Here is an 11,852-nt window from a genome sequence, read left to right on the forward strand (position 1 = left end):
TGCCTTCTTTTTTCTTAGGATGGCTCAAGTAAAAAAGTCACACAAGGTATACCAGCCATAATAAAGAAGAATCTGTAATATTCTTAGTGCCACATCAGTTTATAGAGGCTAAATATATTAATGGGAAAATAAACTCAGACGCAATCTTCCTACCTAAATTTTAAGTCTATAGGTATTATATTTTATATCCTCCCATTTCCAAAGACCTGTTCAGTTATTTTCCTTTAAGTTTTGGGGATCTACTATACTACTGGGCCAGAAAGAAAATGACTGTAACTACTGAAGTCAGAGTAACAACTGAAAAACACATATCAGTAGAAAACGTTATTTAATATGATAGTTCACATGAACTAAACCCAGCTGAAAAGCTCTGAAAAGGCACATTAAAGAAAATAACTGTGAGAGCGTTAAGTAAACAGTTCCCTTACTGGATTTGCTATAACCATCTAAAACATTTCTTCCCCTTTCCACATTAAAGGAGAGCCCTAAAACCACATTTTGCATATTTTATTAGTTCAAACCTTTTCTAACATGGTTCCCAGGGCAGGCCAAGTCTAACAAACTTTTTTAAATGAATCTAACATTGTTCTAAAATAACAGTATTAGAATCCAGTGGAGTGTGAACAATAGGACTATCAATAAATGTCTACTCTTATTCCCAGACCCAGAATGGAATGCTAAACAATTTTTAGCCCTTCAGATTCACTATTTATTGAACCTGAACTTGCACACCAGCTTGAATAATCGATGTTACCCATCTCATGCCTCTGACTGCTTTCATCGGAGAGAATAATTGCACATTTGGAGAAAGAAAAACATTTTTGTGACTGTTTTAAAAATCGTAGTTGAAAGTTTCCTGAAAGGTCAGAAAGGTAGGAGTTATCCTGCTAGAAACAGATTAGCAGGCAGAGGGTAGGCAAGGTGGTCAGGGGTGTATGGGAAGTATAATCTATCAGATTGATAGCACCACTATGTATATGGTACAATCATATCTTATCTTCCCAGCCCTGCAACCAAAATAAACCACATCGAAGTCTTGGAGTCTGATTCTGTTGTCTTTAAGCACACACCCCTTAGGGTGGCGACCCAGGACACACCACACATCTTTTACTTCATGTAAGACAAAATCAAAACAAATATAATCAGTATTTTTCCTTTTAGGACTCTCACTGAGACTCTTTGATGTGTTTTCCCTAATCGTTTTCTCTTTTTAATCATCACACTCAGGGGTTTCTCTGAGCTTATAATGGTCTAGTTTTTATGTAACCTTTTTATGTAAGCCTTCCCAAGCTCCCAACACAGCAACTGCTGTAACAGTACACAGCAACACTACACCAAAGAATACCTTGTCCAAATGAAACCAAAAGGGAAATTTAGATGAGTACATTCTGCTTAGGTTGGAATTTTGGCTCAGACACAACAGTTAACACTCCTGGTTTTGCAAAAAGAAGCTCTAATAGAGATACTGAAAATGAAAGTATCTCTTCTACTTCAAAGCTGAAAATCTGGCCACTTCTACAACATGTTTTTCTGCTCTGGGAAATTTTACTTATCTCTACTCATTCATGAAGGGGAAATCCTTGGCCCTACGAGTTAGATGTGGGTTTGCCATTCACCTGACTAGACTTGAGACTCCACGAGTATGATTTAGTACCCATGGTATAAAACTAGTTAAATTTCTAATTTCTATGTGACTGCTTGCCAATTTTTCTTTGTCTCAGGAGCAAGTATTCATATTTATATTTTATCTTGATTCTCTTTAGCAATATCCCTATTTACACAGAGAATCCTTAAACGGATTACCACATTCTTTTCAATGTTACCTAAGAGTGCACTGGTCTACTACAGTTCTAAAATTTTCCAGCTCCACTATTAATAAAATGCCTAAACTTCATATAGGCCCTACATAAAACTCACATAACTGGAACTCCTATAAAATGCCCTGTAAACACTTGCCCTATGTCTAAACTGCCTGTAGATTCATGAGGTTCTAGAGGCAATTTCCATTTATCAGCCAAGATTTACTGATACCGCTGATATTTCTGTTGTTCTCTGCTCTGCTCCGTCAAGACACTGCAATGGAGGAAGCAGGAGCTAAGACATGAACTGGAAACATTTCCTTCACATGGGAAGGTGTCCTGCTAAGAAACTGCTTACTGAACCTGACAGTGAGCGTATAAACAACATTAGAGGGAGTGCTCACACATGTACTCCCAATAAAGGGGAGGACAAGGCGGTGAAAGTCAGAGCTATTACAAGACAAATACAAATTAAAGACACTGTTTTTAATCTCCAGGATACTAAAATATTTGGTGAGAGCTCCCAATGTTTGGGGGAGGAGAGAGGGAGAAAAGGGGGTAGGGGGAGCAGTAAGTTCTACTGAGACTTTTCTTATGGTTTGTATCACCTTTTGTGGGAAAATCATTCTAGAAAAAAGCAACAGAGGATTTTGAAACTAACAGAAAAGCACTTGCTAAAAGATAGCTTGCTCTTTGTAGAACTTCCCATGAGGCCTGAAAAAGCACCCTGAGCACGTACTTTACCGGACAGCTTTGCATATGAAATACTGTTTGTTTCAAAAACAGTTGTATATTTTTACCAGGGGGGTTATTCCTGTCAATTGTCCCAATTACTGATCTATAAGAAGCAAAAAAAGGAGTCAGAACTACCACAAAGATACAAGCGTAACTATTAAAGTTCACGGGATTTTCAGCATTCACCCTCCTTATCCTGAAACTTTAACCCTGGAGTGAATGCTGCCATATATATTTCCTTTGTTTGGCTGTCTGGTGGGCCACCTGGAAAGCATCAGCACTCTAAGAAGAAAACTGCTATTGTTTATCCAGAATTTCCTTAAAATGAAACCTTGCTGTCCATTACCCTTTCCCAGAAAGGTATATTGTTCTATCACCACCCATATCAAGTGCAGAGACATGTTTACGGTACGTGCAGCAGCTCAGATAGGCTGGGCTGTTGCAATCCTGTTGCAATCCTGTGCAGAAAACAGAATGTTAACACTGGCATGCTGCTCCCACGCCCTCCCCTTTTCAGGCTTTACATTTAACTCAGTGACACCCTGCTAGGCACAAGGTTTATTTACACAACACAAAGTCTTGAGACCAGCCTTTGTTCGACTGCAACGTTGACAAGGCTTATGAAACACTACGGAGGATAGTAAAGGTGTATTAAGAATCAACTGAGGACCACGTATGAATGAAATGTTTTGAAACTCGCTTGATTGAGTTTCCAGCTGCAGCGCAATTCTCTTTTAGCCAGAAGCTGTCAGGACAAACCAGCAAAGCTGCTGGCTTTCACGGAGACCAGTGAATTGAGCTGTAACTGGTTCCATGAGGACTTTAATCCGGGATATGCTGGTGACACCCTGAAATGAAGCAAATCCCTCTCTCCCCCCACCATTCAGGTTTTTTGCTGGGATAGACTGAACGGAGTGTATTTCCCAACACACTTCACCTCATGGCTGTGTCAGCGCCAGGGAGGGGACAGCGTGGGAGCAGGAAGAGGGCAGGACTGCCTCTTTTGTCAGCAGTGCCGGCCGAAAGCACTTGGGGAACCAGCGACGTTGGAAACTGTGTTGATTTACATCTGCTAAAAAGCGCTCCTTCGGTTTCCTTAAAAATGATTGCTATATGTAGAGCATTTTAAAACTTGGCATGTGTGTGAAAAAAGGCAAGAAAGCTTAGTGCAGATTTCTTGCGTGGAAGTGTTTAAGGGAAGTCTGTAGGCTTCACCTTCCCAGGACTGGCAATACCCACTCCTGTGAGGCAGGAGTGGTTGTTGCACTTACCCTCTTCCCCAAGGGGTGTATAATGCAGAAGAGTTCCTGTGTCTCACGTGATCATCTGCTTGTCAAAGTTTTGGACTAAGTATCAAGTGTCTTTAAAAAAACTATCTGTGTGAATCTGGAGAAGCTGACATGTAGTACTTCCTCCTACAGAGCATTTTTGACATTAACTCCAAATCATTGTCAGAGCCACTCACAGCAGAGACTCTAAATGTAAAGAAAAAAACCCAGCAAAACCCCGCCAAAAAAGCAGGCCCATAGCAACTGGAAGATATTTGGTCAAAATGTCAGAGACTGACCAGGGAGTGAAAATTATATAAATCTAAGTGCCAGTATATGCTCTACACAGTCCTGGGTGAGATTCAAAATGCATTGCGAGGCTGATGAACCAATAAAAACATCAATGGTTGATATCCTAAAAGCAAATGGGGCCAGTAACAAGTATTTTATACCAATAAATTAATCCTAGATCTTCTTACAGATGAAATTCCATTCCTTTTCTGCACCTTTTTCCTTAATGCATTTTTAAAAATGAAAATAGTTCACACCACTCGTATGGCATTCATTCCCCACAGATCTGCATGCTTTACTAGAACTTCAGTCTCACTATGCCCATTTTACAGACAGGGAGACCAAGCAACAGAGATACAAAAAAGGATTAAGGGTCATTCAGCAGGGAGGCAAAACCAGGCAAGACTGCAGTTCTACCCCATTTGAGTGTATTCTGTTCTCCTGGTTTTTGACTGGTATACAGAAAATGTTAGTTTAATGAGAAGAGGTGAACAAATTTTTGCTTCACTTTGTAAATTCTCTTGGTTGTCTTGAAGGGATATATATTCCCCCTGCTAAAGGGTTAGGTGAATACTCAGACCAATAATACAACTGTGAAATATACCACTGTTCTTATTAATATTTATGTAACAATCTAGGACTGAAATTGGCTATCATTGAATTGACCTCAGATCTCTGACATAAATGCCTATTTGAAGCACCTGGCAATGGGCTGTAAGCATCCACACCCAGAACTGCTTTGTCTGGGCTTGCAGTTTTGTCAACCACACACCTTTTCCTATACTGACTGTAAGGAACGCAAACTGGAAAACATCAGCACAAAACATGCTTATATAGAACAAGGCTACGTTGTACCATTAGCTCTTACAACACGCGTGCTTAACCTCTCTCACATGACTTACCTGAGTCCACAGCCCATTCTTAAGTGAACAGAAGACTCTGCAAATATGTGCACAGTGCAGCTGGTACCCAGATCTCTAAATACCATACAGCCATTTTTGGAATGTCTCTCTATTTAAAAAAAAAAAAAAAATAAAAAAAAAATCTGAATTTCAATTAGCAGCCATCACAGCCCTCAGGCCTTTGCTTTATTATTCTCCTTTTATCCTAAAATTTCTCCTTGATCTCATTAACTTGTTTCTAATATATTCAAATGTTATGGCTTTTTATATGTTTCATATGTTCCCAACAGACTGTGTAAACAGGCCTGTGAGCTGACCAACGCCTCTGCCAAATGTGCTGGCGGCCGTTCCCGCAGTGACTCCCCTGGCACACACATGAGCGCTGCTCCTGAACCTCTCATGAAAAACCAAGATCCCAGGTAGGGATCAATACTAATTCTAAACTAAATTTTCCATCTCTGCTTCCTTATGAAACAAAGGAACATATAGACACTGCAGTGTTGGCAACTGCATATAGTTTTTATCAAAGAAAAGAGGAAAGAACAACAATTTTGAGGGGTTTGAGTGTCCTGGTTCTTCAACTGTGGATGTCCTAAGGGGCTGCTCTGGACAAGACTGGGACATTCCCACCCTGTGTGGGGACAGGGTTGCCCGGACCAGCGGGGAGCCGCCCCACAGATGCTGTGTGATACGTTAGCTGTGATCAGAGACCAGGTTGGTTACTATTAATCAGATGGGATTGAGGAAGAGTAGCTAGCAGTTTAGTAACATCTTCTCCAAAACTGAAGTCTTGAACTCTGCTTGTGTTTTCAGGTATCGTCCTACCCAGGCCATGCCCTTTCCTCCCTTCCCTTGGCTATTTGACAACCCTGACTGCTCCCACACCATGACTCCAACACAAATGACTGTCTCCCAGAGTGACTGTTTCCATTTGAATTACATGGGCAGGCGCTCTGTAAACTTCCCCACAGGCTCCGCCACTATAATCCCTGGGAAGGAGCAACCTGCAGGACCTACTTTCACTGTTCAATGCTTTCTCTGTTTATTGCTACTCCTGTCAGAAACATTGCCCAAATTCAGGCAGGTGTCCTTACATCTGTTAGCCACCAGCCATTGGTGACATTCAGCAACAGAAACTCCCTGTCTATGTCCAAGCCTGAACCCACAGCACAGAGAAGAAAAGCTTGTTCGCTCACTGGAAATCCCTAAGCTCTGTGGTGCTTTACGTGAGGCATTTCTGGTCTCACGCAGACTCGCTTCCTTTCCTTCTCCTGTTGCAAGCACTGCTTTATCCCAGGTTGCCAGGAGCCTACTGTTCCAACAGCTGCTAAGACAGAGTGAGATGTCAGCTTTGACAGGATGCCAGATTGTTTATTAATTAAAAATCCAAGCATTTTGTATCTGTTCTCAGACCCTAATCAAAACTGAGCTATTTTACCAAGGGCTCTAAATGGTTAAATCCAGTTATTCTGTGGCTTTCAGTCACAATTGGCAACCAGGAATCAATGCACTTTGTTGCCACTACTTACGTGAATACGTTTGTTGAAATATCAAAATGCCAGAAAGCTAACTCCAGTCCTCCACAGTGAAACCATGCCTTGGTAATAGCCGAACATACACATGCTTCCAGTAGGATCTCTGTCCCCAAACATGGTACATATCTTTCCAAAGGGGTTCATCTGCCTCCCCACCACTCAACCTTTGCATGCTTTTATTTGTACGGTAAATTTTTTCATGCTGCCAGCTCGCAATGCTGAGCGCAGCCGTCTGCTTCCCATATGCCACCCGTCCTCCAGTGCCTCCTCTACTGCTTACCTTCATTCTTTGGGCTCCCACTGTGGACCAACTCCTATTTTGCCAGCCTTCTTTGTGTGTAGAGGATTTTTCCAACTGTAAGCTCCACAGGACAGGAACTTTGCTCAACTCTCTATTTCTCAGAGCACCAGCTATGCTGTGGTATAGAAATAATGAACACAGAGATGTTAACGGTGTGACATTTAGATTTGTAACATCCCAAAAAGCATGGGGAGCAAGGCCTCGGGTTTCCTTTTAGACTCATCTTTAGAAAATGTAGTTAACATCTATTTGGTCAGGTCTTTGATCAAAAATTATAAAATACATATAGTCGTTTGAATTAAAAAAAAAAAAGTTCATTACTTATTTGAAAATAGATTTCTGAGCACTTGCAATGACCACTGAAATCCTCTATAAAGCTAGCCAGGAATGGGGAAAAGAAATAGTGAGAAATCTAGTACAACTAACTATTCGGTAAAGAGGAGATCATCCTATCCACTTTAGAAACAACCATATCAAATCTTTCATTCCTATGTTGCCACATATAAACATCCAGGGTTTGAATTGCTCAGGCAGCATTCTTAAGAAAATGGAAAATGTTTTTAGTGGTTCCTCCCTTACTTCGGCAGTCTTTCTCTGTGTTTACAGTCAGTGTTGCTGTCCTGCCCCAGAGGTAACCCAACAGGTCTTGCAAAGTCTCCTAACTTTGCCCCACCTCCATCATTCACAATCTTGTCTCTCTAACCTACTCATTTTCCTCCATTCCACAAACTATTAGTTTCAAAGAAATTCAGAGATTAATTAAAATGATTGGTGGGATGAGTAGGTGAGGGGGACAGGCTAAAGGGCTTGACAAGAAGAAAGATGAAAAGGACTAAATGCGTATAGCTTGGTTATGCGATGACTAATTGAGGGTGGAGGAGATGGACATGATATTCGTTTACAAGTGCCTGTAGTTCTGAGAAGCATTTTTCATGTGCAAACTGAAGACTAGCTCAAGACTAGCTTTCCATCTCCTAGTACAGATCTGGTTCCAAGGTCCTTCACTACAGGCTGTGAGTCCCACTGTTCTGCAGCCCATGCATTCCCCCCTCTCCCTTGTATCCTCAAATCTGGGGGGGGGGTGGTAATTTATTTCAGCTCCGCTTTCAGACAGATCGAGTTCCTGGATCTCTACCTAGCCACAAGCCCTGCTGGGAGCAAAGAGCAAAAGGAGAGGCCATGGGAGCTGGGGGTGGATGAGGTGGCACCACTTTGCCACACCTCTGCTGTGCTGCAGACTTAGGTGGACTTGAACCGACTGCGAAAACACACCTTGAGGAACCGGGGAAGAATTAGGAGCAGGAGCACCTATGAATTATTTTACTTCCACTTAGCCTAAGGAAATTCTGTTCTTTGTGCCCTCTCACTCCCAGCTGTTTTTACTATGCTCTGATGTAGTAAATAAAAGAAAAATACTTGCTCCTTATGACTTTTCAAACTCTTGTCTCCATCAGTTGGGGAAACCCGCTCTATAGTAATTCCTTAAGCAAGTGAAGAGCAGTATGAGAAGATCCAGTAATTCACTTCATGGAAAGGTGAAGCAGGATATCACATTTGAAAGCACAAAATTAGTAAAAATTTTAAAAGTCTATATAATAAAAATAATTGTCTATATAATAAAATATTGTGGAAATATCACTGTTGATGGCAAAAAGCTAGATGGTGTAATACATCTCAGTTTAAAGAAAAAGGACTGTATGGAAACAAGCATTTTCTTTCTGTGAGCAATGTTTCCAATATAGAGCAGAAACTGTCAATTACCCTTTTTCTTTTCTTTTCTTTTCTTTTTTTTTTTTTTCACATGGTCTAGAAATAAGCCAGAAGCATTTGTGATATAGGAGTGAAACAGAACAACAAACTCTTTTATTCCTGGACACCAAATATAATTTAGACGGATGTGGTATGTATAAGAAATTTTAATTTGTCCCTTAAAAGCCATTTAATTATTCAGATTATCTGATTGCCTCAGTCAATCTTGTATTGATTGATTAGAGAACTTTATAAATCAAAATCTGCATTACTGCTGCTTGAAGCATCTGCCCCTCTCAGCAACAGAGATACAGAGTTCATTTCCAATCCCTACCCACAAGTTAGTTTATTGAGACATGTAAATAGCTATGGTTTATAAATGGGTCGGTAAGTGTTCTTGCACTCTACTAAAGGCATATTTACTTAAGGACATCAGGAAAGGGAAAAAAAAAAAAAGCCTTAAAGTAATAGCTGTTTAATAAATCAGGGCACAGTCACCAAAATTCCCAGCTCCTTGGCTAATGGCCATGAAGAATCCCTGTCTCTCTATTGACAGGGCTCCCTTCTGACATGCAGCACTCGGCGAGTCTCAGGTGGTGAACTCGAGGCACTGTCGGATGAAACCTAAGATGAGACCTTCAAGAGCACCCGCTCTGCTCACCAGTCCGTCCTGAATTAGGTAGAAAATCCCCTCAGAGCAGCAAAGAGCATTTGTCTTTGATTTCAGAGCTCTCCTGCTATGCACAACCTTTCTGACCAGCTTGACTGTCTACTGCCAGCCTCGACCAAATAACCTCTAAGTGAGTAGCAATTAACATAATGAGTGGACTGACGGGTGTCCCCCATAGCTACAGGCCTCAGTAGAAACACGTCTCTGGCAAACTGGAATGTCTAGTCCTGAAACTCCACCTCTGTAAAAGGAAGGAAGTAGAAAACTAAAATGGGTGGAGGGTAAAAAAAAAAAAATATTAAAAAAAAAAAATTACATGACTCTAAATGAATCCCTCCAGTCTGATCCAACACTGGCTGAAGCTAATGAAAACTTGCCTTGATATCAGTGGAGCTGAACTGGACAGACTATAAAAGCACAGTTTTTCAGGTTATACAAATATGTATTAAATAGAGTGGTTAAAGCTACACTGACCATACTCCTTGTAGTCTGAACTTGGCTTTCTAGGATGAAACATGCAGAAAAAAACTAAGATAAAACAAAACAGCAAAACTCTAACAAATTAAATATGTCACCAATTAATCAGAACAAACTGAATTATTATTATTATGTGTATATACAGAAAACCAACCAAAGCAAATTATTTGCATGTCTTCCTATGTAACAGAAACAGGGAAAAGAAACACCTTTTATGCTTAATTTTAAAGTAATTCTTATTTCACAATAAAAACCTCCACACAGCAAACTACTTAAAATTCATGTCTTGCATTTCTCTCCAGAATTTCTTCCTTGCATAGACAAGCCCTTTCTAAACATCAAAAGTGCACGCTGACACAACAGAGACAGATCATTTATGGGCTGTCTCAGGGGAGTTTTAACGCAGCAAGGACCGCCACATCAGGTCCGACTAGATAGCCTGTCTCTGACAGGAGCCCAGCGCAGGTACCTGGGGGGGGGGCACACAAAACCAGGGCAGCACACAAGCAGTTTTGCCTCGGGATGCTCTCCCAGGCACAAGCCATTTGCAGCTTTGGGATTTCCGGAGCCAGAGATGCACTCACTGCGTTCGATAGCCCTTAAGTGATTTCTCTTCTGTGAATTCATCTAATCACTTTAAAATCCCTCAGTCCACACAGAACTCTTGCCAAGGAGTTCCACAGTTTAACTACAATTCTGTGAAGGCATTTCTCTGGTTGATTCTGAACCTGCCAGTTTCATTTGATGCCCCTTGGCTCTTGTGCCAGAAGAGTCAGTCACTGGCCTCTATTTATCTTGTATGTAAAGATTAAAAGGAGTTAACTGCTTGTAGCATTCCCTGCGTCAATGAATTTCAGAGATTTTTATGCAGTAACTTACTGCTGTTTGATTAAACTGCAGCTGAAGCTACAGCAGCAGTTGAGTAGTTTGAGTGACCTGCACCACAGACAGATGCTGCCTACATGAAGGTTGCGTGTACGCCAACAGCACACGACGAGCCCTCCTGTTCCCGGCCAAAACTCTGTATTTCATGCCACAGACTGCTCACACAAACGTATAAAGAAGTGCATGTATTACTGGCGTAATTCCGGTTAGCACAGAGCAACACCAGTGCCCACCGTGTGGTCAAATGAACGTAGTGGCTGAAGTCAGGTGGGAACGCAGGGAGAAAACAGAGAAGGAAAAAAAAAAATCAACAACTTCAAAGAGGGGAGCTAGACCTTCACTTTTCTTTCACAGCTGCTTGTGTTGCTGTTTGCTTCGTTGTTGCTTCCTATATTGTAACTGGTAATTATGTCATTATGTCTAGGAAAAAATAGCACCGGAGAATTTGAAAGTGTATTTTCAAACCTAGACATCAGTTCGTCAGCTTCACATATCGTAAAAAGGGATTGAACCTGACAGACCAAGTTCTTCACTGACATATAAAGATGGACCACCCTCCAAGGGCAGGTAACAGCTTTGTGTTGCCAGCGTTAAGGAGCACTTGTTGCACTTGTTGGCAACGCGATACAACAGTGCACCCCTCCAGTCCCTGTCCTAGCCCTTATTATCACCACTTGTCCTTAAATAGCTCCTGCACTTTATTCCAGAGGTATCTGCCCACTTCCCAGAGAGATGGGTGCGAGCTGGGTAAGAGGAGCAGGGGAAGGTTACAAAGATGAGCCGGGCAGGCGGGCATACCCTTTTATTAGAGGTAGGCACCCCACGTTCATCACGGGGCAGCTGGGGTGAACTAGAGATCCCCCGTCTGTTGCTCCGAGGTGAACATGCAGGCACAGCCTTCGCTCCTCAGCTTGGATCCTTCGACTCCAGCCTTTCCCCTCCCTCCCGACTAACCTGTACTTCCACAGCAATACCAGGGCACTCTTGCTAAAATTAGGCCGTCGCTGTCCCCTCCCCTTGGTAGGACGAGTTTAGAGAAACCCATCCGGAACCCGGCTTTTTCCTGTCAGGTTTTATTTCCCCCCATCTCTTGTCCTGGCGCACGTTGAGTCCGGGAACCGACATCCCCGATCACGGTAACGGCCAAGCCGTGCCCTTGCGAACGCAGCGACCAGGCGGTACCGGAGGAAAGCCGAATCACCCGGGGGTGCGGGGGGTGGCGGCCCACAGGGCCCCGGGG

The 11,852-nt window shown here is 42.1% G+C and overlaps 1 protein-coding gene across 3 annotated transcripts in view; it reads right to left on the bottom strand.

Annotated features, from left to right (window-relative positions):
* FGGY (FGGY carbohydrate kinase domain containing) overlaps positions 1–5,105 on the bottom strand; it is a 291,445-nt gene extending 286,340 nt beyond the window's left edge. For all 3 annotated transcript variants that reach the window (XM_026853492.1, XM_026853491.1, XM_026853490.1), the window contains exon 1: positions 4,996–5,105. The gene's annotated coding sequence lies outside the window, so the exon portion shown is untranslated. The remainder of the gene's footprint in view (positions 1–4,995) is intronic.
* Positions 5,106–11,852: the final 6,747 nt, after the last annotated feature.

This window comes from Athene cunicularia (assembly GCF_003259725.1).
Source record: "Athene cunicularia isolate RWA chromosome 8 unlocalized genomic scaffold, athCun1 chr8_part1, whole genome shotgun sequence".
NCBI classification, from domain to species: domain Eukaryota; kingdom Metazoa; phylum Chordata; class Aves; order Strigiformes; family Strigidae; genus Athene; species Athene cunicularia.